Source organism: Hirundo rustica, chromosome 4 (assembly GCF_015227805.2).
Source record: "Hirundo rustica isolate bHirRus1 chromosome 4, bHirRus1.pri.v3, whole genome shotgun sequence".
Taxonomy (NCBI): domain Eukaryota; kingdom Metazoa; phylum Chordata; class Aves; order Passeriformes; family Hirundinidae; genus Hirundo; species Hirundo rustica.
The window spans coordinates 54,562,477-54,568,510 of NC_053453.1; positions in this window are offsets into that span (position 1 = coordinate 54,562,477).

The following is a 6,034-nucleotide window of genomic DNA, read 5'->3' on the forward strand; positions in this document are numbered from 1 at the left end:
AGAAAAAGCACTCCACCCCCAAGTTACAAATAAGGTATCAACCTGGAATATTCCCTCCTTCTTTTGTTATCATTGGTTAAAGTTATACTGCAATGTCCTCGCCTCAGTTATTCCTATTGGTTACCTTCCTTCAACCCACCCCTTTGCAGCCCTTGCTCCTCTCGCTATAGGACCCTTACTCGAAACTCCACCCTTGTTCTACCCTATAAAATCTACCACCCTGCCTTTGTTCTTGTCCCTGGTCACCATTCGAGTTATGTTGTAATAAAGGATGCTCAGATTTCCATACAAGAACCCGTCTCTTCTCTATCTACGTTGATCATTGATGGACGGCTGAGATACCAGGGGGTGTTCTTGCGCCCCTGCAAAGCGATACTCAACAAGCCTGTAGTTGGCCAACTAGGAAGGCAGGCTTTGTCTAGAGGACCTGTGGTTGGCTGTTGGGGAGGTGGGCTTTGTCAAGAAGACCTGTGGTTGGCTGTTAAGGAGGCAGGCCTTGTTAGAAGGGCCTGTGGTTGGCTGATTGGGAAGGCAAGCCTTGTTGGGAGGGCCTGTGATAGGCTGTTGGGATGGGACAAGGAGCAAGTAGGGAATCCCCAAAGGGAGAAAAAAGAAGTGAAAAGATTTCAAGTGGCTCCACGAAAGCTTTTAGCGTATGACAGCAGAAAGAGGAAATCCCCACAGAACGGGTTGAAAGACTCAGAAGGAATATAAGGCAATACTATGGCATAGACTCAAGAGACAGCAAACACTATTAAAAGTTAACTTTATCACATGTGCCTGGCCAGACATCCAGAAAAACTACAAAAGGTTGAAAACTGGCAGGAACAAGAGTTGAATGAACTACTAAGAAGGGCTCAAAAGGTCTATGTTAGAAGAGAAGAGGAGAAAGTAAATGCAACCGCCAAAGTTATAGTAGCAGCTATAAGAGAAGAGAATTGAGCTGTTAGAAGTAGGACACCTCAACAGGATAGGGGGGAGAAATCAACAAAAGATGTTCAAGAATGGAAACAGCCAGAGCAGAGTAAGAACAAAAGACCAAGATCAAAGACCCATATGTTTTTATTGTAAAAGGAAGACATCTGAAAAGGGGTTGTCCTCAGTGTAGAAAAGATTTTGAAGTATTAAAAGTAAGATTTTGAAGTATTAAAAGCAGTGCAAAAAAGAAGAATTGGGGTGCTGCCATTAGAGAAAGAAACCTGCATGTAAGGAACAACCCCCTGTGACAAATTAAAGAAAGATTTCTCTTACCTCTCAGTTCCAAATCTCAAAAGAAAAAAACACTAGTTTAGAGTGTGCTTTGTTTTCATCTTTCCTTTTGCCACCCCCTGCCTTTTTCTCTTTCTCTGTGAACACTAATTTTTAATAAAAAAATTTAAGCAGAAACCAGTGCTCAAATAACTGGAAAAAAAATGGATTTGTAGTTTAGACTATGCCCAGGAGCCTTAGAGGACAGCAAGAGACCAAGAGAGTCTGCGCAAAGACTGGGTTCATCCAGCAGACACCTGAGGAAGACTATTTTACTTCATCCAGCAACCCCCCGTCCAAGATCACCAGGAGACAATGCTCAGGCACAGACCTCAGACCGACAAAAAGCTGATTAACATACGAAGTGAGAGTAGGCGGGGATAGGTTCTGAATATGTATAGGCAATGTTGAAACTTTCATAAATATTTATGAGTTTAGGTGTATTTAAACAGAGGGCCTGCTCTGTTCTGGGTGAACATCTTTGACTGAGCTATCCCCCCAAGTAAACCATACCTACTTCCTGACCTTTGGTTGTGGAGTCTTTGTTCCGCTTCAATTATCTGAATTTAAGCATCTACAATGAGGGCAGTGGCCAGAACCAGCTGTGCCCCTGCTCAACCATTCCCACCTCTACCCTCTGTTCCTTCCTCACACAGCCCTTGCTGCATTCCATGTCTCCTCCTGGCCTCTCACCCCAGCACAACTAGATCATCTGGAAAATGTTTTGGCAGGCACCAAATGGAACTACTTGCAAAACTGGGTCAAAATCAACAAATTATTTTGGCTGGGGAAAAAAAAGTTGTGAAGAGAAGGAGGAATTTTGAAAATGCCATGCAATGTCACTTCGACATGTGCAAAATGAAATGTTCCATTTTGGAAACGCCTAAATCACATCAAAAATTTTCTGACTGACTTCAGACTTTCAAACATCATTCCAATCCATGGATTCCAAAACAGTGGGTTTCAATTGTTGGCTATTAAAAAAAAAAAAAAAAATTGCAGACAATTCAGAAAACAATGTTTTCTCTTGGCTTGAGCAAAAAGGCCTCAGGATGACCTGAAATGCCTTTATTTTTGGGTTTTCGCTTTTTTATTTTGAGAAAAATATATGCAAAACTTTCTACTTCAGTTTGATCCAAACAATCCCCTCTACCTCTCCAGTATTCAGCCCAGTGAAAAGACACACTAAGAAGGATCCTCCTTCACTCAGTTGAAGCCATGGCCTTGATTTCTACTATTTTAAACAGAATTTTGTACAGCTTCTTTCATCTTTGGCAACAGGGGCAGCTCCCCAAGACAGACTGTCTTTGCTGGGCTAACAGTAGCCTTTGAAAATCTACCCAGTAGGCACACCTAGAGTTTAAATGTAATGTGAAGAGATTTGAAGTTGATGTAATGCACTTTTAATGCAGACAAGCCTAGAGGTCACATCTTTCAGCACACTGCCTCGCTCAAAAAATGAAGCCAGTGACCCACTCTGTTGAAGTTTGAAATTAAAATGGAAATTAACTTCCCCACTCATCCATCATGACACCCTCACCTTAAAAAAGCTTCGGTCATCAAGAAGAAGGATGGGATGTATTTTTTAATTCTGTTTCCGTTATGCTGTGAGTTAATTTTCATGGAAATTCTGATAAATCACTTGGGAGAGAGCCCAGGAAAAAAGGCAAAAGAGAATAGATTTTAAGTGGTTTATAGGAATTTGAAAGAGAAGATTCTATGGTTCATTTCTGAAGTGCGATGCCACTTCCTCCAGCCAGGAGCCGTCCTAGCAGCCTCCTGGCATTCCAAGGAATCAGGTTTCCAACTGGGACCTGCTTTGCAAGCCTGACCTGGCTTGACCAAGGGCATTGCTGCTCAAAGCAAGAGTGACAAAGGGCAGCCAGCAGCACCCAGAGCCACAGCCATATCCCGAGTGCCTCGTCCCCAGCCGGTGCCTGCCCACCCCAGGGCTTGCAGGCTGTCACTGCTCACTCTGTCACAGCAGTCACCTGTGCTATTCCCTCTGCATCCCATTATGCATATCAGGGGTTGCAGTGTGGGCTCATCTTCACCACACAAAGGTGTCAGCAGAAGATGTGGCTTCAAAGGCTGGAAATGCCCCCCCACTCAGCCAGAAGTCTGACTGCAGGGTCTGAATCTGTCTCAGAGCTGAAATGTACGATCCTGTGAACCATTTGTGACATTTCTTTTCCTCCAGCATCTTTTCCTCCAGCATCTCTTTGGTGTCTCTCATCACTGCTGCTTGCTAATTAACATGCTTATTGTGGGTCTCTTGCTTCTTTTGAAATGTGCTAAGACACACAGTTCTGGAAAAAGCACACTGACGAACTTAAAACACCTGTAATTATCTGCAGTAATAGCTACAACTTGGGTCCAATGGCAGGAAGCCACTCTGTGGTACTGTATCACATCCTCTGCCTCTGAGAAGGCGGATGTCCCCTGCCTCCCAAAGCACCTTTCCCACAGCCAAATAGCACTTGACCCTCCACAGCAACGAGTGCTCATCACAACCAGGCAGCAGCACTGTTTCCACACCACGCTCAGAAGCGTGTCTGTTACTACAGGGCACAATTGAGTACAGCTGCCAAAAATCACCAGGGAATCTTTAAACCCCACAGTTAAGATAATTTCCCTGCCTTCCTTGTCATTTTCTTGTTAGATCTGAATCCTGCAGGACTTACTGAGGACCCACCCATCTTTCTTGCCTGACCCACAGTGCTGAAATCAAATGTGAATGCTGTGAAACCTGAATCACTGCATGTCTCCTTAATCAAATTTCAGGGCATGGGTAGTATGACAGAGAAAACCACTTCTGGAGAAAACAAACATTGTGTTTTAACCAGTACCAGCCTCCCTGCCTGACAGGGAGGACACCAGTTTGTAGGTTCTTCCACATGCTTCCAGCCTACGCATCAACCCCTACATCCTTGCTCAGATCACACAGCATCTGCATGATCTGAATCCCACAGGCAGGGTTTATTCATTGTCACATGGCTGGGGAAAACCCACACGCATCACTTGACGTATCTGCAACTTAACCCAGAACAACAGAGAGACCGACAATTTAGGCAGCAGTTGGAAACTCCCTCTCTGGAAGCTGTCGTGGGACACGGAGACCTGATGAAGCTGTTCAGGCCTCCAGGAAGCTCGGTACCAATGAGTGCACCAGCCATGTCAGCACAGAACTGAAAATCATGAAAAATGCTTTATCTGAAAAGTTACAGAAGAGTAACAAGACAGTTGAACCCAAAAGCAAAACATTTTCTGCCCCTCATCTGAAATGGGTAGAACCACTCTCTAATCAGTCTGGAAAAAAGAGCTCCATCTCTGCTTTAAAAGGGTAGCCAGCCTACCTGCCCACTCCTGGAGGTGCACCCATAAACTCTCTCTGCTCCTCACTGCAGCTGGATGCAGCTGCAATGTTAACTGGGGCTAGGCTCTCAGGCTGATTCTTGTGTCATTCCTCTTCACTAATTTAAAAATACTGGTATGCTCCATTACACTCTGCTAGGTGCAGCTTTCTGTGAGCCCACGGGGTGGTTCCAGCTCAGTGATGAATTGCACAACTCAGGCTACGCATCACAGTGTGGTGAAAGTGCAAGATGGAGGAGAAGATGAGGCAGGAGTTCCACACTTGGCATTTGCAGCATTTGCCCACCCATGAAACACAGTGATCTGGAAAGGGATGGTGACATTTCTTCATCACCCCTGAGCTAATGTCTGTGCCCCTGGGCTTGCCTTGCTCACATCTGAATCACTCCATGATGGTTGCTTGCATTCCCCTTCCTGCTCTCTGCCAGGTTCTTGCCTGGACTTTGGAGCAAATGAAGATTTTATCCCAGGTGGGCACACACCAGTGACCAGCTGCGACACCTCTGCACATCCTTGCTAGTGCCAGGGCAGCCTTTGTCTCACAGGAGCAGAACCATGAAGGAGGCAGAGTTTCCATCAGAGGGTGATGCAGTCTCTCTGCTGACCAGGGTCAGCCACCATGTCAAAGGGAAGACAGTGAGGGACAGAGGCAGGAAGGGATGCTCCTTACTGCATGGATTAGGGCAGGAGGCTGGGAGGGTGGTTGGCCACACTGTACCTCCCTGTCTTGGGTCTGAAGCCATGTGGCAGCAGCTACTCTGCATGATTTGGGGGACCCGCATCTCGAAGGGGCAAGAGGGGCCAAAGTGATGATCGGAGGTACCTTGGCCCTGCAGCCCATGGAGCTGGGGCTGAGCTATGAGCCCAGGCTGGGACCTCCTGCCTCTCTTCAACAGCCCCCTGCCACTGCTCTGGGTCCTGCTGGACACCAGTCCAAACCTCAGCTCTGGGTCTCTGACCACAGTGGCAGACATCCTTACAGACAAAAGCATTTTGGAACATGCATGTTTAAGCGCCTGGCTAAAACCATCAAGGCAAAGAGCAAGTCATGTCACCCATCCTCTTTATATAATTTAATATATATGGTGTGCATACATTCAATGGTCCAAACTCACTCTGATTCACCAAAATAAACAGAAACAGCTGATTTTCGACAGCTGTTTCTGCAGATATCATAACTAAATTTTCTTATCCTTTAATGATTGTCTTTAATAGAGAAACGTGACTTAATTGCATGTGTATTTGCAAGGCAGCTTAAATTCATCTTATAAAATAAGCAGTGTAAAATTCTTTTACATAAATTATCTGTAGATTACTTTCTATTCTTTATCTCTATTTCTTCTCAATTACTTGTCTTCTTTCTCACTCTCACATAATCTTAAAATGTAATTTTTCCTTTGTTCACCATCTT